Source organism: Peromyscus maniculatus, chromosome 7 (assembly GCF_049852395.1).
Source record: "Peromyscus maniculatus bairdii isolate BWxNUB_F1_BW_parent chromosome 7, HU_Pman_BW_mat_3.1, whole genome shotgun sequence".
Taxonomy (NCBI): Eukaryota; Metazoa; Chordata; class Mammalia; order Rodentia; family Cricetidae; genus Peromyscus; species Peromyscus maniculatus.
The window spans coordinates 102,116,358-102,140,494 of NC_134858.1; the positions used below are offsets into that span (position 1 = coordinate 102,116,358).

Consider the following 24,137-nt stretch of genomic DNA (forward strand, 5'->3'; position numbering starts at 1 on the left):
TCCTACTGATGAGTATTAAGCAAATGCAGTCTGGACAGCTTGTGTGACCCTTTGCTTTGAGTTGGTGTGATACTTTGATTGAGATGGTATGACACTATGAATGGGTGTGACCCTTTGTTTGGATGAGCGTGACCCTTTGCTAAAGTAGATTCGACCATTTGCTTGAGTTGGTGTGACTTTTGTTTGAGTGGCTGTGGCACTTGATTTCTGTATTTTGCATTTGATATAACTCGAAGAGCCAGCCAAGATTTATTGAACCCATCAACATCCCTTCCTTCTTAATCATTTGCAGTAATTACTGTTGAAAAGAAACTGAGATATCTCTAAAGATTTAAAAAATAATAATAACTTAAACTACACATATAGTATAGCTTCCCCTCATCTATACCACAAATAAAGACTGGAATGAAAGAGAAAGATGAACAGAAAGGTGAATGGCTGACATTGAAGAATAGGGTTTGGATTCTTGGTTCACACTGAAGGAAACAGAGTGACTGAGTCTATACCAAAGCTCAATCTCAGACAAACTGAAAGGAAGAAACATGCTTTTGAAGAGAAACGAGTTGATATCACTAAGGACTATGAAGTAAAAAGCAGAGAAGAATTATAAGGCCTGACTGCAGACACACACTGGGAATCCCAGCACGTGGGCGGTTTAAGCTAGAGGATAACAAGAGACCAGCCTGGGCTACATAGAATTAGGGCATGAGCCATAAGGAAAAGACATGCTCCCTAACAAATCCACCAGGAAACCAAGGCAAAATAATTTTGCAATTAATGACAATAGAGATTTATGAATTCTTACAGAAAGCATCTCAAGAATGAATTCATGAGTGTCACTGACATGGGTGAATGATTCAGACCCAGGTTGGTCCATACCATTCGCAGAAGGATGAAAACATACTGGGAGAATTCTGAGGTGAGGACAGACAGAAGGTCTACTACATGCTATAAAAACAAAAGGGCTGGGGGATGGGAGCAGGGAGGAGGGGGGTCTGTGGATGGTATGTGGAGCAAGCAGAAAATTTCTTAATTAAAAAAACAAAAACCAGGCTACCAGGATTGCTCATTAAAGGGAAACTCCATTCCTGATAGAGATTAGCCTGCTGGCAGAAAAGAAAGAGGACCAAGGAAGTACTTGAATCTTACACATCAAGATTCCTATAGCTGGGACTGGAAAGATGGTTCAGAGGTTCAAAATACTTGTTCTTGAAGAGGACCTAGGTTCAATTCCCAGCATCCACATTGTGGTCACAACCATCTGTAACTCCAGCTCCAGGGGTTCCAATGACCTCTTTTGACCTCCATAGGCACCAGAAACATAAAATAAAACCAAAAACACATAAAAATAAGTAAATCTAAAAGTTAGTTTCACAATAGCTCATCATTTTCTGGGCAATATTTTAGGAGGCAACAACTGCTGCTGCTGCTGAAGTGTCTGCAAAGCCAACAAAGCAAAGGTGCTCTTTATGGAAGGGAACTGCTCCTTGGCATGAAAGGCTTGCCCTTTGGTCATGGTATACTCGGTGAGTATGTCTGTATAATAAGCAGTGAGGAAACAGGGTCCCCAGTAGTCAAGTCACCTTACAATGAGGTAAAATTAATTACACAGCAACTCTTACCAAGTACTCAGTTGTTAGTAACTAGGCTAGGCATCTACCACACATTTATGAAATTCTGTTGCTCTGATGGTTCCCATTTTGTTGACAAGAAAACTGAATTAGAGAAGTTCAATTCCATGCTAAGGTTACACAGCTAATTAAATGGTTGGATCAGGCTCTGGTCTGGTCTGCTTAACTCTGCACTCTATATACTTAATGCAAGCCTTCCTATATTCCCTCAACCTCAGGAACTCCACTTCAGCTGTGCCGTTACTCAAGCATCAGTTGACAGCACATTCCTGGGCTAATTCAAAACCTACTTCAATTATCTTTAGCTGGAAAGGATTAAATACCTGTATGAAGCAACCTTTGAAACTACAAATTCAAACAGAGAAACCAGTGAGCACAGTGAACACAGGACGAAGACTCCAAAGCTGCACTCTTCTACCACGTATGAGTAAAGCCACGGAGCACTTCCACCTACAGCTAGCTACCCTTTGAACTTTTTGCAGTGTTCCAAACAAACATGTGACAACAATCTATCCATGCATGACTTCAGGTACTCTTTGAGGAGATTTCAGAAAAAAGAGTATGTTAACTAACTTTGAGCCTTTTAAAAGTTACCAGGCTAACTGAGGTCTGAGGCTGGGACCCACTTCTCAGCAGGGTGACATTAACCTTTCTAAATTTTCAAGTTTATTTATACTCTTGGGAAAATTTCTGGTATTTTTTTTTTTTAAGACACCTTATCCAATGAGTAACAGGTAGCTGTTGCTGGAGGGCTTCTCTCCAGGTTCCACCAAGCCCCGCAGTCCCACAATCCACGTATAAAATAATCACTCAGATGCTTATATTACTTATAAACTGTATGGCCGTGGCAGGCTTCTTGCTAACTGTTCTTTTTTTTTTTTTTTTTTTTTTTTTTTGGTTTTTCGAGACAGGGTTTCTCTGTGTAGCTTTGCGCCTTTCCTGGAACTCACTTGGTAGCCCAGGCTGGCCTCGAACTCACAGAGATCCGCCTGGCTCTGCCTCCCGAGTGCTGGGATTAAAGGCGTGCGCCACCACCGCCCGGCGAAGGTTTATTTATTTATTATGTATACAGTGTTCTGCCTGCGTGTGTCCTTGCAGGCCAGAAGAGGGCACCAGATCTCATTACAGATGGTTGTGAGCCACCATGTGGCTGCTGGGAATTGAACTCAGGACCTCTGGAAGAGCAGCCAGTGCTCTTAACCTCTGAGCCATCTCTCCAGCCCCGCTAACTGTTCTTATATCTTAAATTAACCCATTTCTATAAATCTATACCTTGCCACGTGGCTGGTGGCTTACCGGCGTCTTTACATGTTGCTTGTCCTGGCGGTGGCTGCAGTGTCTCTCCCTTCTTCCTGTTTCCCCAATTCTCCTCTCTCCTTGGCCTACCTATACTTCCTGTCTGGTCACTGGCCACCAGTGTTTTATTTATATAGAGCGATATCCACAGCAGGTAGCCTGAAGACTATATTAACTCTTTCAGACTATGATCATACTTCTAAACAAAGAACTCACAAAATGCAACACTATCAATTCACAAAAAGCAGAAAAACACAAGAAATACAACCAGGTATGGTGGCACATGTGTATAATACCAGCACCTAGGAAGTTGAGCAGGAGGATCACCATAAGTGAGGCTAGCTTGGGCTACCTATTTAGTTCCAGTCCAGGCTTTAGGAAGAGAAGTGAAGAGGTTGTGCTGACTGTGTACCATTCAGGGAGAGAACTGGAAAAACTTCAAATGAACCACAGAAAATGAGTGGCAGTGAGTTGGAGATGCTCGGAGAACAGTGGTCAGGTGATTTGCCTGGGAAGACCTTGCAGCTGTGGCACTGATCCCAGAGCTGCTGGTCCGTGTACTCAGCACTACATCAGCACATATCTATCACCAAGGTAAGGATGGTAAAGTTAAATAAGTACTACTTACTGCCAAAGGTAGACATAGTAGCTATCCCTCACTGGCTGCGAGACCTTGAACACATTTCTTAGTTTCTCTGAGTTACAGCCATCTATAAAATAGGGATGAATACTTGTCCCAAAGGTGGTATGGACTAAAGGAGACAACTCAACTAGGTACTGAACTCAGAACAAAGACTTGGGAATATTAACTAGCAACTATCAGGCTTTAAATACACCACTCAAGATACACAAGTTCTTTTGTGCATTTTTGTTTGTTTCTATTTTTCAAGACAGGATTTTCTCTGTGTAACAGCTCTGGCTATCCTGGAACTTGCTCTGTAGACCAGGCTGGCCTCAAACTCATAGAGATCCACCTGCTGGGTCTCTGCAATTGCCTCCCAAGTGCTGGGATTAAAGACATGCACACACACCCACCCCAGCATCTTCCCTGCATTTCTATTTCTCTTTTATTTCCAAGTATCTACTGGCATCTGTATGCGTTACTAACCCTTCTACAATCCCATGTAGAACAACTCCACCTATCTGCTGTGTGAAGTACCTTAGTTAACTATGGTCTGAAAATGCTAAGTAGAAAATTTCAGAAACAAACAATTTACAAGTTTTAAATTGTACACTGTCTCAGTCATGTGATGAGATCTCCTAACCCCCTCTGCCCTGTTGTGCATGCTGAGGACATTAGTTACCTGGTAGCCTCTGCTACTCAAGAAACAGACAGATCTCTGAGTTTGAGGGCCTACCCCAAGGCCCTCAGCCTGTTTCTTCTGTAATGTCCTGTTTACCTAAAACGGGACATTCTTTCAGGAATGAATTTAGCTGATAGTTTTTGTTTCATTTTGTTTTTTGTTGTTGTTTTGGTTTTGGTTTTTTGAGACAGGGTTTCCCTGTGTAGCCCTGGCTATACTGGAACTCGTTCTGTAGACCAGGCTGGTTTCGAACTTGGGAGACAGAGATCCTCTCTTTGAATTTGTAGTTTCAAAAGTTACTTCATACAGGTATTTAATCCTTTCCAGCTAAAAATAATCAGACTGCTTGTCATGGTGTGGCAGTGTGCTGTTAGATATCCCTTATTTTACTTCACAATGGACCCAATACCCAGGAGTAGAGATGCTGGCAATATGGACATGCATGGCGAGCTCCCTCTAGTGAAAAGGTAATGTTCTCAATAAGAAAAGGAAACGTGCAAGCTAAGGATGCTAATGCCCATGGTGAAAAGAAACCTTTCACCCGGGGACTATGAAGGAAAAATCATGAGTTTTTGCTGTCCTATCAATGTCAAAAGCCATGGTCACACTGATAAGTGATTGGTTGAGATATGAAAGGTATGTGTGTGTCTGCATAGGAAAAACACAGCAGAGAGAGTTCAGTACTAGCAGCTGGTTTACAATTCATGGGTATCTGGGAACCTATTCCCAACGGATGAAGGAATGAATCACTGTGTGTCACCTAGAATTTCTAACTTCAAAAGTACTGGGTTCTCTTGACTTGATCAGCATTCACAATTTTTACTTAGCCATGTGAACTTTTGAGGAAAAAAGGAATTTCATGAATAAATTTAATGTCCACTCATTATCTCTTCCCTATTTTTAATATTCTCTATCTTTAAGGAGTTTAAATATAGTTGTGAATAGGTAGGAACATGTAAGCAGCCATTATTCTTTATTATTCATGAGGAAACTGCAGAATTCCTGGTATAGAGAGGCTGAAGCATCGAGCAGGTAATGTCAGTGAGAACACATGCTATAAATAACTGCCCAGCTTAAAAGGATGATAAACAGGAGAATGGGAGCCTGTCTTGCCAGCCTTCACCCACTGGGTAGTCACTTGCTAAAACTATCAGCTAAGGCCAGGCAGTGATGGCTCACACTTTCAATCCCAGCACTCAGGAGACAGAGGCAGGAGGATCTCTGTCTCCCAAGTTTGAAACCAGCCTGGTCTACATAACGAGTTCCAGCACAGCCAGGGCTACACAGGGAAACCCTGTCTCAGAAAACCAAAACCAAAACAACAAAAAACAAAATGAAACAAAAACTATCAGCTAAATTCATTCCTGAAAGAATGTCCCGTTTTAGGTAGACAGGACATTACAGAAGAAACAGGCCGAGGGCCTTGGGGTTGGCTATCTACTTCTACCCACACTGACTGACTTGTCGTTCCCAGTTCAAGGCCTCAGACCAATAATTTAAAAAGAAAAAAAAAAAAAAGTCCCATTTCAAATCCCAAGATTTACACTTGGTTTTGATGAGGGAAGAGCTTATTTGCATGTTCCCTGTAACTAAATTATGCTGAAGGTATCTCCACTGGCTGACAGGTCAGCTTCAATGGTTTTTACTCTATAGCCTGGCATATCACTACTACAACTTCTTTGTAACATCTCAGGTTATTCTTTTGATAGAAATGCAATAAAGGTTAAAAAGTCAAATTAAAATTCAGGCTTGGCAGGCATGGTGGTGCATGTTTATAATCCTGAAACTTGGGAGACTAAAGCAGGAGAATGAATTTAAGTAAGTAAAGATGAATAGCAAGACCCTGCCTCAAAACAATACAAAATAAAAAGGGTTTGGGCTGTCCTCAGGGACAGCGCATGCCCTAGGTTCAACTGTCTTGTGTTTTGGCTGGAGTCTCTCTTTTCAATGAATTCCACATTTTGTGCGTTGGAATAACAGTCATGCATTTTAATTTATTACTGGTAGTGAATGCTGGCACCCATTTACAATCATTTATGAGTAAAATTACAATGGTATGGAGGAGATACATGACTTTGACTTGAAACACACACACACAAAGACAGAGAAACAGAGAGAGAGAAAGATCAGAAGCTGAGTCTAGTGAGCAGAGCCCTACATCAAGCTGACACTAAATAAACTCAGGTTGAAGCGACTAACACAGGCGTAGCCTGAGGCAGACTACAACCAGATTGTTAAATGGAAAAGGTTGCATGCACACGTGCCTGCTTGTGTTAAATAATTTCAAAGGACTCAGTAGCTAAGGATTAATGAAAACACTACAAAATAAAATTAATGAACACAGGAATTGGAGTAAGGTTTTTCATCTGTTAAAAGCATATTATTTTTCACAACCATCTGAAAGTAATTCTTATATATATAAATAGGACAATTTGGAATGATTGGGAAGAGACTATTTTTTCCTCTTTTGAATCTATGTAATCTAAGTACAGAATTTGCTCTCAGGTAATGAATTAAAGCTTGAGTTTGTTCTGAAATGCATGAAAAATTAAGATGGAGAGACATATGGATAGAAAGAACTGTGATAAAGCAATGACAATAAGATGTTAACCTCAACATGCCAGAAGGAGGTGTGTCCGACAGAAAGTTCTTCCGACTTGGCCAACAGTGGCATGTCTACAGAATGCTGAGGAAAATCTGCGAGCATGCTTTCCTTTCCCAAAGAGACACTTTCCTCCACTGGAGTCACTGTTCAACGTTCCCTGTGTAAGCACATCTCACATGGCAGACAGTCACAGCAGCTTATCTCATGGGATCCACCACCAAGGCAGCAATTAACTAAAGGAGAATCCTTTACACTGGCTTCTTAGAAATCTAATTTTCACAACCAGATTTGAAATCTATATAAATTATATTACTAGCTTAGTACTGTTTCAAACAAAAGGTTGAAAAAAGGCTTTACCCAGATTAAAAAGCTGCATCTAAACTGTTTTAGATAAAATGTGCTATCTCTGGGGAAACCTGCCACCTGAACTTTAACCCTGCTACGTTTTGTTTTTGTTCTTTGTCAGAGTCTCATTAAGTTACCTCAGTGCCTTCAAACTCTTAAGTTAGAATCAGGTGACCCTCCGGTCTCAAGTCACCTCCATAGCCAGAACATAAAGTACTGCACTCAGGTCATTTTTTTTTTTAAATTCTTGATTCATTTTAATGTATGCCTATGTCCAAGTTAAAATATTTTCTTCAGAAAGAACAAATCAGTGTGTGCAAAGCGTATGATACCCACAATAACCTTAAAATAGCAAGAAACAGATCACTATGGTTTCACCCCATAACTTGAAGAGTTTGATCCCCTAGAGAAAAATGCTGTCACAGAATAGGGAAGCAAACAGTAACATCTATGTTCGACTGATAATCATATACCCCAATAACTGTCCAGAAGTTACAGTGTGCTATTGTATTATTTGTGACATCAGTATTAATAACCTCAGTTCTGCTCCATTCTTTCTTAAAAAGTCAATTAGGAATTTCTTCATGAAACAAAAGGAGGGAAGATATATTAGAATGCAACCCCTAAATCTGAAAGCACACTCTTAGTCTCAATGGGGAAGTACTGTACATATGTACCACAGCAGTTATTTGTGTATGCAGGTGTGCAAATGCATGTGTGTGGAGACCAAGGCCAATCTCTAGAAGTGTTCATAGAACTGGGTTTTGTTTTGTTTTTTTGGAGACAAGGTCTCTCAGTGGCCTGGACACACGTTACTCTAAGCTAGTCTGTGAGTGAGCCCAGGGATCCACTTGTACCCACCTTCCCAGTACTGAGATTATAGGTACTACCACGTCTGGCTTTCTGAAATGAGTTCTGCGAACTGAACTTGGGATCTCATGCTGTGCTGAGCTACCTCCCAACCCACCACAGCAGTTAATTTTATTGTCTTTCCTATTTAGCAACATAAATCAAATGCTGAGCTGAAAGAGATCTATTTTAATCACGCATATGTTGATTCCAACTGAGCCATCTATCCTATTTTAATCATACATATGTTGATTCCATCTGAGAAAAGTTTTCATTTCTAGATATATTTACCAATTATTTGAAAAACTAAATTTTTCATGGAAAATGTATTGTAACTTTGCCCTTTCCAAAACTGAAAAATGTATTCCATTTGAAAGAATATTCATCTTTTCAGAAATGTGTTCCATTCTTTTAAAATCTGTGCTGCTGATCATTTATGTATTCTAGTTCTGACATATTTCTCAGGCTTTCTAGACCTCAGTTCTATTTCACTGGATCTCAAAGCAGAATCTGGCTTTTGCCAGAACAACACACTCTGGAGGAGCAAGCTCTTTAGTTCAGTTAGCAGGCACTTCAAAGTTTACCTCTGCCATGGTAAGGAGGCCCTAGTCGGCGACAGAGATCTTTAGTGGCTGTTTTAACTTGTTTTCCCTTTCATCCTGCAGCCACCTAGTTTGAGTTATGTTTTACAGTCAGTACTCCATACCCAAGAAATACTACTAAAACACGGGGAGTTGATGTGGCAAAAATTTCTCTCCCACCCAATACTAAGAAACAGTAACAGCTTTCAAGTTTGTTCTTTCTGAAATGCCTATATTATTTCTACCTCTCCCACAGAGTTTATAACCTACAGAACACTTTCTATATTATCTTTAAAGAGGACTATTCCACTTTAAAAAATAAATCCAGTGACTTAAAGGTTTGGGGGAAATGAAGCTTATCTGCTCTAAGATTTGATAAATACTCAAAATACATTCTGAATCGTGACTACAAGTTTGAGGGAGAGGAATTCTACAGCAAAAATACCACAGGAACACAAATCAGAAATGCCTGTAAAAGTCTAACAATTCAGTCAAGTTGGTATAGAATTTTAGATCTATTAGAGAAAGCCTAGTCCATATAAAACCTTACTAGTTCTTTAAGTTCTGATAACTACAGTTAAAGGCAGAGCATGAGGGTAATTACTGCAAACTGCTTTAGGTGTTTTGTTTTTTTCCTGTTAGTTAAGTACAAACCAGTCCTCAGGACATTGGCTAAATACATGAGCTATTCAGGTGGTATGGTCTACGAGAAACATGACAAAACACTGCTTCTGATCCTGTTTTAGAAATCATATTTCTTCATAAGCAGCCCGTAAGTACAGTATGCAGGCTGTTGAATAAGGAGCACATGGATATAACTGAGAGTAAGTATGCCACACTAGATGCACCTTTCCACAGGTAATTCTGTCTTAAGTCACTGAAGAGCACCTTAACCATGCCCTGGCTTCAGCTGGTTGCTAAAAGGATATTCACTAAATCAGTGACTCTCTGGGAAGTTCCCATGACTATGAATCAGTTTCTATAACAAGAGGGATTATGGACTGGCATGCACTCAGCAAAAGTACTTTGCTCCAGAAGGAAAATGTGTTAAAAATACTGATTAAAATTCTCAACTAGGGGCTGGAGAAACAGCTCAGTGGTTAAGAGCATGAACTGATCATCTAGAAGACCTTACTGAGTTCAGTTCCACACATCCACATCAAGGGACTCACAACAGCCTGAAACTCCAAATCCAGGGGATCCAACACTCTCTCTGGCCTTCAGTGGGACTTCCAGTTAAGTGCACAGAAACAGACACACACAGACTTAAAAACCTGTCCTTAATGTCCAAGTGCTCATTTGCATAGAGGAAAACCTATTTATAATGAACTAGCCTCATAACCTAATTCAATTTAAATATAAATCACAAAATAAATTCTACAGGGCTTAATATACAACAATTTTCCAACACTACAGCTACCATAAATTGAGAAATTATATTTACCTTGTTCAGTTCAGGAAACAATGCTAAAAGCAATTCCACTTGTGGTATTTGAGTCACCAAGATGACAAACTTGTACCCATCCATGTTTCTGTTCCAAACTGATTCTATGCAAAGGTGCACATCTCTGACAATTTCACTGCTTACTGTGATGTGGTCATACTTATTTGTATATTGAAATGCATAAAGTCATTTCTGCTACAATGCTATTTTGATAATTTATTATTAATTTATTCCAACATGGCTGGTACACTGGGCTGAGGCCACAGTTCAGAGGTACGGTATCTGCCTAGCATATACTCAGCACTTGGGAGGAGTATGATTCCAAATGCACATCTGCTGATGTGCTATTTCAAAAATCACTGGGAAACATAAGTTGAATGCAGAAAACTATTTAGAGCTACTTAAAAATTCTCAAAGCATGTACATGCACACCACAAATCAATGAACTACAGTTCACATGTACACCACACAACTTCACATTCCATTTCATTACATTTTCTCCTTTCAAAACTTCACAGTAACTCAATACATTGTGACCCCTTCCAATGCTCATGTCCATAAGCAACTAACAAAGTGCCAGAGTACTGATATGTGCCAAACAGTGCTGCTTCCAAGTTCCCATTGCTTTAAATGTGTTACTGTAAAATTTCCCAATTCTGTGATCTTAACCTATTTTTCATGTAAGTCCTGGTTTTATTCAATTTTACATAGTAAAGTGATTTTTAGGAAAGCACACGGCCTTGTTATAGTAGAACTATTTTTTATCATAAATGCCTTTTGACTTTATATGCTACCAAAGAGGTGTGATTATTAAGTGTACAGCATGTTTGCATCATTTGCTGGCCAAATACATATTTTTTCTTTTATGGGCATTTTTGGTATCCTCCCTAAAAACTAAAGTTCCAACAGATGTCCTCTAGAATTTTTTTAGTTTTATGTTTTACAACTAGGTCTATTTTCTTAGAGAATTTGCTTGTAATAATGAATTAATACAATATACCAGAAAGTCAATTCTGTCTATTAAATTAGTTAATGGAGCTATCTTTTGTTATTTGGTTTGTGTTTTTTTTTTTTAAACTCTTTTGGGGCGTCCACTACCCAGCTCCCAAATAAATCACACATGGAGGCTTATTCTTAATTATGAATGACGGGCCTTAGCTTGGCTTGTTTCTTGCCAGCTTTTCTTAACTTATCCCGTCTACCTTTTGCCTTTGGGCTTTTCCCATTCTCTTACTTCTGTAAATCTTACTCTTACTCCGTGGTTAGCTGTGTAGCTGGGTAGCTGGCCCCTGGAGTCCTCCTTTTTCTCTGTCTACTTCTTCCTCTTCTCCCAGTTTTTTTATTCTACATTTTCTCTCTGTCTGCCAGCCCCGCCTATCTTTTCTCCTGCCTCGCTATTGGCCATTCAACTCTTTATTAGACCATCAAGTATTTTAGACAGGCACAGTAACACAGCTTCACAGAGTTAAACAAATGCAACATAAACGAAAGTAATACACCTTAAAATAATATTCTACAATCTTTTGGTTTCATGGTATATCTTTCTCCATCCATTTATCTTAACCAAGCTTTCACAGAGGGATTCTTGCAGACTATACATCTGTGATGTGTATACATCTTACAGGATTATATATGTATGTGTATAAGTTTGTATATATATTTATAATATATACTTTTTATATTGTATATATTTATAACATACTTACATATTATATGTTTAAAATACACACTAGAACTCTAATAGTTTTGACCATTCTACCTTGAAAAATATATTTCAGAGCATTTTCAGTATCTCATCCTTTGTATTATTGCCTAACCTTCTAATTTTACATGATACAGTGAAATACACTGCTAATTTCCATTACAAAATCTTACAGAAGAACTTTAAAACTTAATTTTTCTTTTCTTTCTCTCTGTAGAGACTCAAGTTTCACCTATTAAAGTGAAAAAAAAAACAAAACAAAAAAAAACTGTTGCTATTTCCAAACTTTTTTTTTGGGGGGGGGGGGGGTGTTGAGATAGGGTTTCCCTATATAGCCCTGGTTATCCTGGAACTCACTCTGTAGCCCAGGCTAGCCTTGAACCCACAGAGATCTGCCTGCCTCTGCTTCCTGAGTGCCGAGAATAAAGATGTGCACCACCACAGCCCAGCCATCCAAACTTTTTAAATTTTATTTTTATTCTTTTTAAAGTATGTTTGTGTGCCTATTTGCAAGCAGATGTAGGTCCATGCTGAGACCAGAAGAGGGATCTGGATCCTCTGGAGCTGGAGTTACAGGTGGTTTTGAGTAACCTAGTCTGAGTACTGGGAAACAAAGTCAGATCTCCAAAACGAGCAACAAATTCTATTATCCACTGAGCCATCTCTTCAGCCCCTATTTCCAAAATCTTTGGATGTGTTTTTCTTCAATGGTTTAGTGACACAGAATGATATTTTCTACTGACATACATAGAGGTTTGCCAGTTTTATCCTCAGCAGTGACCAATCAGGTAAGCCCAAAGGCATTCTGCATCTCTTTACTGTGCTTTTCATTTCCAGTACTTCTTTTCAAGTCCTTCAGTTCCTATGTTCTTGAAATTACTCAAATCATCCAGCATTGACCATTTTTCTGCATCAGTCATTAATGGTCACTTGAAATTCCATGCTGGATAACACTATCTACCTACATCAATCTGAGTGTAGCTATGATAATTGCTCTCTTAGGAATTTCTTCCTTTTTTTCATAGGCTTAGCTTTTCATAGGCTTCTTGTTTCCCTGGAAGCTGGACACATATACAGTAGTGGAAACTAAGGTGAATAATTTCATGATCAGAAATGAGTATCCCCTTCGTCAGGCCATGAATGCAGAGGGTATGTTAACCTAGTTAGAAGTTGAGCTGGGTTTATACCCTTACAACAGTTAACCTCAGGACACCACAGGCCTCACTCTTCTGCAGAATAATGTATATCTGTGGTGGGAGGTGATTTAACTAGAGAAATCTCTGTCTAACCTTTGTGTTGTGCTTCATGTAACCTTGTGTTTTTCCTTGCAGTATTCTGTAAAGATGGTGATGTATTCAAACCATATTAGTGCGGTGGCAGGAGACGGAGATGCAGTCTCTGTTCTGATTAAGAATCAGTCTGAATCCTGTATTATGTCACAGGGTCAGGAATATGGCCTTCTTGAGTCTCCTGACTAACCCTCAACCATAGCGTGGCATTCAGGACCCCTCCCCTAGACATTCTCACCTTCTCCATATTCCCCTAAGCACTCTTGACAGAGAGACAGACAGATAGGTTGGTCGATCTATATTAGTAGTGTTTGTAATATGGCCCCCACACATATATTAAACCTTGTTATTCCGAGGAGAGAACACTTTAGAGCAATTTCTTGACCCTAAGCTCTGCTGCTGTTCCCCTCCACTGGCTCTGAAAAACAGACTCTCAGTTTCCTAGAAGCAAACCCAGTGAAGTTTGTATATAATAAATAGTTTCTAAGTTGGCACGTCCGCTTTCATCCTTTTTCAGCTCTTCTAGCTGAACTCTTAACCACTGTCCAAAGGTCCTCCCCTAGCTTTCACCCTCCCTCTCCAACTCCTTCTTAAAGTCTGTGCTAGTGCTTTACTAACTCCTCAGTTCTCTAAGCAGTCTTTGAAGCGATCAACCTGAAGTTAGTCTACTTTTTTTCTGTTGCTGTAAAGATGCAAGCAAATCTTTTAGTCTCAGAATCAAAGCTGAATGGTATAAATGATTTCAGGAGAGCAAATTCATGTTAACAATTATTTTATATAAAAAGGAAGAAGGTTTTAGTGAAGCCGATGAAGGTGAGAAACACTAAAAACTGTATCTCCAAACAACTGCAGGCCATGAAGAAGGCTCAGCAGGTAAAGAGGCCTTCCACAAGCCTAACAACCTGCATTCAATCCTCCTGTCCCACGTGATGGAGACCGCCATCACAGCTAACTCCCTGAGTTCAATCCCAAGGTTCTACATAAAGAAGAGCAAGAGCACTCACGCAAGCTGTCCTAGGACCTCCACACATGCTCCATGGCACATGAACACAAATGAACACAAACACATAAATAAATTCAAACAATATTTTTTTTTTTTTTTTTTTTTTTTTTTTGGTTTTTCGAGACAGGGATTCTCTGCGAAGCTTTGCGCCTTTCCTGGAACTCACTTGGTAGCCCAGGCTGGCCTCGAACTCACAGAGATCCGCCTGGCTCTGCCTCCCGAGTGCTGGGATTAAAGGCGTGCGCCACCACCGCCCGGCTAATTCAAACAATATTTTAAGTGCAAAAAAACAAAACCCTGATACATGAAAACTAAAACAAAGCATAACAAACTAAAAACTGCACCTTAACCACTGCCCGACATTAGACCAAAGCCTTAGCAACAAAGAAAACTGAGCTGCCTGCCATTTAGGTGCACAAGCTTGTTCCCACCTTGCTCCCTCTTCGTACCTCAGAGAAGCAGGGGAAAGTCTGCGCAACAGAAACCTCGTGTTCACCTGTGTAGAGACAACTGAGGTAGCACATGCCCCTTTTTATTTCAACTCCAGTTTAGTATCTATTGGGAACCAGATTCCACTAGTAGCCTTTCTTAGACGTTTAAGAAGAGCAGTTTATTAATGTCTGCCTGGGCAACCATCCTCTGTTATGTGTAATAAATAATTCATGCTTTCCACCACTGTATAACCCTTTTACCAATGGCATTCATGTTTTAGTAATTTTTTACCTTAAGAACTTGATTTGGCTGGGCAGTGGTGGTGCAAGTCTTTAATTCCAGCCTTTGGGAGGCAAAGGCAGGCGGATCTCTGTGAGTTCAAGGCCAGCCCGATCTATAGAGTGAGTTCCAGGACAACCAAGACTACACAGAGAAACCCTGTCTCAACCCCCCCCCCCCGCAAAAAAAAAAGGAACGTGATTTGTTTGCAACTAGGCTTACTAGTATGATTTAGAGTATTACTGGCATATTAGAAAAAGAAAATATCCATAGCTCTTCAGGGGAATAGAAATGCTGTATTGGTCCAGGACATAATGTCTTTACATCCTTATTTCTTAACTCTGACTCTTTTCCTCCTTTATTGTACTTCCTGTTTTAAAGCAAGCATAAACGCAGTGTTTTCTCAAGTAGGATTTATGGTCCCTGTTCGCAGTATGATATGAAGAGCCAAGCTACCATTTGCGATATTGGGGTTTACACATTGTTTTACATTGTATTTGAAAATTAAAAGGGTTTTATGCTGTAAGTTAAACAAAGTTAAAGAATAAAGAACTAGAAACAAACAAACAAAAACTACACAGAGTAGAATAAAAGGGAAAAGCAGATCCAGGAAGTGAGAAATCATTCCTTTGGGAATTCATCTCTATGTAAGGGGGCGACTTTTATTTACATCATCCCTCCACCAAGTGATCAAGGAAACGGTTTCAAGACAAGAGCGGTTAATTTAGCATCCTACATCAGGGGGCTTTTTGGGAAAAGGCATGCAGGTGTAGTCTCAATAGCCACTTCATTGAGCGTCCACATCCTGCTTCACCTTCCCCAAAGGTTCAGAGGTGAAGAAATTACAGCAACCCAGCACGGGCAACAGTGAACAGGCCAGGCTACTTTGTATGAAGGAAAAGCCTTGGGGGGAAACTTGATAAGGGCCTGGAGAAGAGAAGAGCAGCTGTTCCTCCTTTCCCAATAAATCGAAACAAAGCTGAAGAAGGAAAAAAAAAAAAGGAAAGAAAAAGAAAGAAAAGTAAAGCGAGTCTACGCGGGACCCAAGAGGAAGAAAAGAGGACCGCTGACCCAAGGAAACCGGAGGCGCCGGCATCCAGGAGGGAATCCCGAGGGCGGAGCCCACAGGGGAAGGAGGTGTGGAGTCAGGGCCAGTGACCGAGAAGAGGGGGACAGGGACAGTGATGGGGGAAGAGAGGACTACCAGGCAGAGAGAGGGGTGGGGCTGCCAGGGCAGTGCCCCGGGCAAATGTCACTCAGAGCCGAGGGAGGGGAGGGGAGGGTCCCGGCGCAGGAACCCCAGCGGCTGGAGGAGCAGCGGCTTGCTTTAGCAGCTTCGGGCCGCAGCAGCTGAACACCGCCCGCCCAGCGGTCCCTGCCCGGAGCCCCTGGGTCCCCGCAGGTGGAAAGCGGCATCGCAGAACCCCAGAGCCGGAGGCGGCTTTACCTTCGCCGGAGGCTGGAGGCGCTCCAGCCCGAGCTCCGCCCGCCGCCGGCTCCACGTCCTGAGCGGGATGAGGCGCCGCCGGCCCCTTCCCCTCTCGCTTTCCCTTTCCCCGCCGGGGCCTGTCGCCGCGGGTTCCTGCGCCGCGGCCCCCACCCCTCCGCTCCTCCCTCCGCCTCTCAGAGGCTCGCTCTGGACGCCGCCATCTTCGCCCAGGCTGAGAGCGCTGAACACCAACGCGCCTGCGTGGCCGCCGCCCCGGCCGTCACGAGACCCAGTCAGCTGACCTCGGCGCTTCCGCCTTGCGCCCCGCCCTCGGGCGGGCATTGCCCCTCCCTCTGCGGCCCATTCGCCGCCTTCCGGGAAACGCCGCGTGCGCGCCGCCCGCCGTCCCGCCTCTCGAGAAGTACGCGTGCGCAGAGAGAAAGGCTGGGCCGAGAGATCGCTAGGCCAAGAGGGTTGCGAAGGGCCACGCCCCTTGGCGCCTCCCGGGAGGCCACGCCCCCTGGAGCGGGTGTGCGCACGTGGAGCCACGCCCCCCAGCCTGTGTCTGGCTGGCGCTGGCTATTGTAACTCTGAACCGGAGCGTTCCTGCCCCTTGGTCCCAGACCTCAGTGTCGTGGCGCATCCACGAAGCCGTTGGAAGCCTCAGTGCACATCTCTGGTTTAGCTACATTGGGAGCCTAAAGGTTTTACTTGCTGTTGGCACGCCCAGATCTATGCATAGCTGAGCAGGACGTTAAGTTTGGGGTGGTCTGCGAGGTGATGGAGACCAAAGGCTCAGAGGTCAAAGGCCTTTGCGGGTGGAGTGCTGGACATGGAACACTGCTGCAGTTACTGCCCTCTGATCCCAGAGCCAGGGGTTTACTTAGGGCAAATTGGCCCTCAGCTGTCTGAGATGGGGATTATCCTTCATGTTCAGATAAATTGAGGTGTAGACCCATGGTAAGTAGACTTAGTGTTTGAGCTCAAGTAGTTGATTAAACTTCTCTCTAGATAGCAACTCTCTGAAACTGTATAAAGAGAGGGATTCCGAAGATGGAGAGAGTATCAGAATAAAATAAGCGTTCGGATGGCAATTGTGTCGGATATATGAGCAATAGTTTAAGGAAAGTCTGCCTCATTTCAGACCTGAGATGTGCAGAATGCTCTTTACAAAGTGATTCTATGAAAAAAAAAAAAAATTAAAGCAACTTGTAGGTTTAAAGGCTTGTGGTGAGCTCAGTATTCCTTTTGTGTAGCAACTCTGGAATTGTAATTTCTCAGGGACCCAGTCTGTGCTTGGCTAGTTTTATAGATGGCGGTTATGGGGTGAAAAATACGTAAAATCGTTTTTTACAGACTTGGCTCCTTGACCAATGGACCCCTCTTGTTAGTGGAGACTATTGCGTTTTTCTTTAGATAGGCTTTCCTACCCTGTGCCAGTAAGATAAGGTGCATTTGAGCAACCAGGAACAGCTAGTTTGTAAAGACAGGACCTGAATAGAGTGGGAAGGGACAAGAAAAAAGAAACAGGATGAGAGTTAAGGGGCCCTCCTAGCCCTCATGGAAACAAAAGTGTGTACTTATGTGGCTTTTTATATATTATGGAGACTTAGAGAATTGCCGGAAATAAATGTGGGCTGTACTATTTCAATTTGGTAGAGGAAGCTGACCCAGAGAGTCAAAGTGGCTAGTTCAAGGTAAGCTTCATCCTAAGGGTTGAGCCGAGATTTGGCCACAGAGAGTGTAACACCAAGGCCATCAAACAGCCAAACCCTGACACTGCCTCTCTGTTCAGTCTTTGGAACCAAGTAAATGGATTCTCAGAGTAGAAAGGAGCTTAGGTAACATGAACCGCCTCGCTCCCCTGTAGTGGAAAATTCCCTGCCTCTGGAGCCTGCTTGAAGTTGAGAAGCCGCATATTCTTGCAACAAGTCTTGGCTTGCACAGGCAGTTTGGGGGGTTGTTTGGTTTTGCTTTTCGTTTTTGTCCTGTTCCTCACCTGTGTCAGAGCCTTTCGGCACCTGCCAGTACACCGGACCACATCATCTTCTCCTATCCTTACCTCCGTTTTCACCCATCTTTCACGGATGGACCCAGCCTCTGTCCAACTTCTTAATTTCTCTTAGGTGGGTTTACATAAATCTGTCGCTGTTCTCAAGATGCTAGAACTAGAGACAAGAATCGGGGCAAGTAGGACTTGGCTCAATTCTCCCTGGACTCCCGTTAAGTTACTTCTTCCCCACCCCCTAAACTTTTTGAAAGAGGTGTCAGATTCAAGGTAGACCTTCAGACTTTTCTTTCTGTATTTATCTTTCTTTCTTCAAAGTCCAAGATTGCAAATACTTTTTCACAGTGCACACCTATCAAATTTTCAGTCCAAATTGTGTGATATAATATTTCAAAGCGTTTAAAATACACACCTCACCGCTTTCTAGACAGCCGTAATTTTATCTGTGTTTTGAGTTGACATTCAACACGGGAGAGGCTCAAGATCTTAAAAGATCCACATGGCACACCCTGTTTATTGAATCCCCTGCTGCTGTTAAAGGGACCCTTCTAACCATATCAATGTCCAGACCCAAAATAACCTCTGAGAGCTCTACCACACAGCCGTGTCTGTCTCTTGTTTCTTCACCGCTTGCTTTGTCTTGTTTTTGCCACTTGAGACATGGTTTCTTGGTATGTATCCCAGGCTAGCCTTGCACTTTCGATTCTTCTTTCTCGTTGTCTGTTCTGTGGGTTTAGTTTATTAAAATTTTGATTAGACCTATTTATTTTATAGTATGAGTGTTTTGCCCACTAGTGTATCCGAACCACTTGCTTGCCTGGTGCCTGCAGAGGCCAGAAGTATGCCTTGGAACGAGAGTTATGAATGGTTTTGAGCCACCCTGTGGGTGCTTGGGATTGAATCCAGCCCCTTTGTAGAAGCAACAAGTACTTTAAACTGCTAAGCCATCTCTCTAGCTCCTAGAATGCTGTGATTACAGGCATTCATCACCACCCCCAGATAAACTGTTTTTAAATACGTTAACCACCATCCCTATGAGGCTACTGTACATGAAATAAGATTAATTTGAAAAGTGCAAAGTTGTACATGAATAATTTTTCATTGATTATATGTGTGATGGAAAGAGAAGTATCCCCTGTGGTCATGGGCATTTGAACATTTGGTCCACAGTTGGTGGCAGGGTTTGGGAAGGTTTTGGAGGTGCAGCCTTGCTGGAGGAAGTGTGTCTCTGGAAGCAGGCTTTGAGAGTATAAAGCCCCACCTGCTTCTAGTTTGCTCTCTGCTACTTGCTTATGGTAAAGGATGTGAGCTCTCAGAATCTTGCTAGAACTGCCAAGCCTGCATCCTGTTGCCGTGCTCCCCCATCATGATGGCCTTTTGGTCCCTTTAGAATCATAAGCCTTTAGGTTTCATTAACCTCTTGGTTCTATAAATTGTCTTGGTCATGGTGTTCTATCTCAGCCACAGAAAAGTAATTAATACAATACATTTAATACACTAATAAGGTTGGACATCTCTAATCAGGAAATCTAAAATCCAAAATAACTCCAAAATTTGACATTTATATTAGCACCTGAGAAGTTTCAGGTTTTGGTGCATTTTATATTTCAAAGTTTTGAATTATGGATGTTCACCTGCTAAAATCACACATGTTCCAATCCTCTCTTAAGAATATGAAATCTGAAAGACTTTGACAAAAGCATTTCAGATAAAGGACACTTACCCTGTGCTCCTTAAAACCTGATAAGAAATCCTTCATTCAGAAATATTGCAGTGAATTATCTATGTACACGGAGAGATTAGACTCAACTCTAAATACAGAAACAATTATATAGTCTGCTATTCTTAAAAGGGACATGCCAGTGAAGGATTATCTTGATTAGGTTAATTGATGTGGAAGACTTGCCCACTGTGGCTGGCACCATTCCTTGGGCTGGGACCCTGGATTGTACAAAAAGGAGGAAGTGAGCTGAACACGTTCATTCATCAGTGTCTGCTCTCTGGCTGTGGATTCAGTGTGACCAGTTGCCTTGAATTCCCTTCCATGATGGACTCTACTTTGAACTGTGTCAGAAATAAATCCCTTCCTTCTTTCCTTTCATTACTTTTGTCAGGAGACTATCACAGCAACAGGAAGAAAGGGAACTAAGACAGCAACTGGGTTATAAAACCCGACTGGCTCGGGTGCTGTGGAATAATCTTTTGTACACTGTAAATATGTATTACTCTCATTGGTTAATAAAAATCTGACTGGCCAATGGCTAGGCAGGATTTCCAGGACAGGGAGAATGCTGGGAAGAAGAGGGGTGAAGTTAATGAGTCTGAGGAGTCACCAGCCAGATGGAAAGGAAGTAGGACATACGGGAGAGGTAAAAGCCATGAGTCTTGGGGCAGCACACAGATGAATAGAAATGGGTTAATTTAAGTTGTAAGAGTTAGCTAGTAACAAGCCTGAGCTATTGGCCAGGCATTTATAATTAATAAGTTTCTGAATGGTTATTTGGGAGCAGCTGCTGAGACACAGAGAAACTCCACCTACACTCAGGTTTTGCAAAACTGTCTCTGGTAACTAGTACATCCAGCCAGCACTGGTAACTAGTAACTGAACGGAACTGCTGCTTTCTGGTGCTTTAGCTTGGAGACAAGTGAAATATGGTGACTCCTCATTGCTGAGCACCTTCCAAATAAGTAATTAACTTGTTAGTTTTCTGTACTGCCTCAGGTAGTCAAGGAAAAACAGTTCAGCTTTTGGATCAGCCTGTCAGTCACTGAACAGTTAATTTGTACTGTGCTAATTTATCAGCTCCTTTACACATTCTCTGCCTTTCCTTCTCTCCTTGATACTAGTGGGATATACATGTGTGCTCATATATATGTAGGCCAGAGGTCAACCTCAGGTGGTGTTCCCTAGGTGCCATCCATCTAGCTGGATTATTTTAAGGCAAGGTCTCTCACTGAGACCAGAGCCTGCTGTTTTTAAGCTAGGCTCACTGGCAGGAGAGCCTCCCCAGTGATGGCATTACAAATGTATGCCACCAAGCCCAGGTTTTTCGGTGTGTGCTGGGAATTTAATTTGGGTCTTCATGCTTGCTCCACAGACTCTACTGACTAAGCTCTCTCTCCGGCTGCTGATTTAATTTAATTTGTTAAACCTATTTATTTTTATTTTATGTGTGTGAGTGTTTTGCCTACCTGTTTGTATGTGCAGCATATGTATTCTGGATGCCTGATGAGGTCAGAAGAGAGTATCAGATCACCTGGAACTAGAGTTCCAGATGGTTGTAAGCCCTCATGTGGGTCCAGGGAACCAAACCGTCTGTGAGGGCAACAAGTCCTCTTAACAGCTGAACCACCTCAATGTTCTTCTGATTTAATTTTTATAACATACACCCAAAAAAAAATGCTGCTATTTTTCCCATTTTTTTCAGATTAGGAACCCAAAACTTACAAGATGGCCTGCAGGTCACTGGAGAACAGTGATGTCTCTGAGCCAGGACTCTTGGATTTCAGCATCCATGTTCTGTATCACTGTACTCAGGTAAACATAAGCTGTACTAGCCGTGACTTCTTCTCCCCATGGTCAGGAGTAAACACTGGGAGTCATCTTGGGAAAAGTTTACATTAGAGAAGTTTAAAGTAAAAACAAAACGGCTGCACTTACCGGCTCATGCATTTTCCCAGAATGACATGCTAGGCCTTCAGCTTGGATTTCATTCTTATCAACATGAGTTTTATAGTACAACATTTAATCATTTAAAAAACATTTTATTTATGGGTTGGGTATTTTGCCTACATGTATGTCTGTGTACCATGTGTTTGGCTTGTACCCATGGAGGGCCAACAAGGGCATCAGATCTCTTGGAACTGAAATTGTGAGCCACTATTTGGGTGCTGGGAATTGAACCTAGAAAAGCAACCCATGCTCTTAATCTCAAGGACATCCTTCCAGCCCCAATATTTGATCTTTTTGTTAAAAATGACTGCTAGTTAGCCAGGTGTGGTGGCATACACCTTTAATCCCAGCACTTGAGAGGTAGAGGCAGGTGGATCACTCGGAGTTCGAGGCCAGCCCAGACTACATGGTGAGTTCCAGGACAGCCAGGGCTGTTACCCAGAGAGACTCTGTCTCAGGAGAAAAAAAAAAAAAATGACTGCTAGTTAAACCAGCTCTTCAAAGCCATCAAGCATCTACGAATACAGAATTTTCATAACAGGCATCTTCCAAGTACAGAAAGCACAGCCTTCCTGCATCTATAGTCTCCTTCATTTCATCCCATCTGGAGCCTCCATTAGGATGAAAAGAAAGGGCACTGTTTCCAGTGAAACTGAAGTCAGTGACTCAGGAGAAGTGAAACCACAGGAGAATCTAAAATCGAGTGAGACAGAGCCTCATGTGGTTGTCCAAGGTGGCGGACAGAGAAGAGGGTGTTGATACGTTCTCTCATGTTTTTTTTTTCTTTTTTCCTAAACAGCTGTATCTTAGTGTCAGAGTTCATTTTTTAAACAGGGACAGCTGTTATGAAGCTGGAATCGAAGGCCATGTGGTGGCGGCAGATGACCAGATCAGGCCATGGGAACTGTCCCCTCTTGCCTTTGTTTCCCTTACTGCCAGCCCTTAGCTCCCTTCTGCTCCCCCCTACTCTGTGTCTTGAGGAAAAGATAAGCCAAGTTTGCTCCACACTGGGCCCAGCCCCCAGGACTTTCAGAAGGGAGCAGATGGTTGTGTGATGTTACTGCATTTGCTATTAATAGAGGTAGTGGCTTACACGAAACGTGGGCAGAGGTTGCTGGTTTTGTCTTCAAAAACGTTTAATTGATCTCTTTTTCTTTCCTTTCTCTCTAGCTTTAATTTTTTTCTATCTGCCTCATTTTTTTTTAATCACCCCTGTGCTGGCTGGTTTCTGTCAGCTTGGCACAAACCCAACATACCTTGGAAGAGGGAATCTCAGCCAAGGAATTGCCTGCATGAAAGTGGTCTGTGGGCATGCTTGAGGCATTTTCTTCCACAGGACCCAGATATAATAATATCCAGCACCCACATGATGGCTCATAACACCAGTCCCAGGGAATCTAATGTGCACCCTTTTCTTGTCTCTATGGGCACTACATGCATGTGGCACACTTACATACATGCAAGCAAAACATCCATACACATAAAATAAAAATAAAGGGAAAAAATCTTAATCCCCAGAGAAGTAGAGATCACGGAAGGACTTACTGAGAATGGCTGATGTTGTCTATTGAATGAGAAAGATTGAGGTTTTTATAAAGCATTATTTTTTTTCCCATGACACAAAATAACTACAGAACACCCTACGAAAGCTAACAGTTCCTGATGGAGATGCCTGACCTGATGCCAGCCCAGTAAGCCTTCAAAGCACTGATTTAGTTTCTGCCTGGTCCTGCTTTCTGTTATGTCTTTTCTTCCATGTGACCCAGTATATCACTCAAACAGAAGCTGTCTGTGGCTGCTAAGCAAGCGCTTGCAGAAACTGGGCTGTCGATTCAGCATTTGATTCTTCAGTGAAAGCTTGGTTTCTTTTTTTGTTAGGCCAGCAAACAATAGTGCCACAATGGCTTTCCTGGTAGAAAGGATTAAAAAAAAAACTTGCTGACATTTCAGTCTCTAATGTTAATGGTGGGGGTGTGTTTTCTACCTTTTCCTTGTTCTTCTGTTGTCAAGGAGTCTTAGGTAGCCAGAATAAGAACCTCAGTGTCTGTGATAGAAAAAGAGAAAATGAAAACCCAAATAGATGGTGGGTGGATGGGTAGCTGACTGGCTAGATAAGTAGGTAGATAGATAAGTAGGTAGGTAGATAAATAAGTAGATAGATAAGTAGGTAGGTAGATAGATAAGTAGGTAGGTAGATAGATAAGTAGGTAGGTAGATAGATAAGTAAATAAATAAGTAGTTAGGTAAGTAGGTAGATAGATAAGTAA

At 42.0% G+C, this 24,137-nt stretch overlaps 1 protein-coding gene across 2 annotated transcripts in view; it reads right to left on the reverse strand.

The window, feature by feature from the left end:
- The window catches only part of Dnajc13 (DnaJ heat shock protein family (Hsp40) member C13), a 118,038-nt gene extending 101,675 nt beyond the window's left edge, over window positions 1-16,363 (reverse strand). The window contains exon 1 of one of the 2 annotated variants that reach the window (XM_006983611.4): window positions 16,208-16,363. The gene's annotated coding sequence lies outside the window, so the exon portion shown is untranslated. The remainder of the gene's footprint in view (window positions 1-16,207) is intronic. The other variant, XM_016002167.3, reaches the window with a different exon arrangement.
- Between the last annotated feature and the right edge of the window lie 7,774 nt (window positions 16,364-24,137).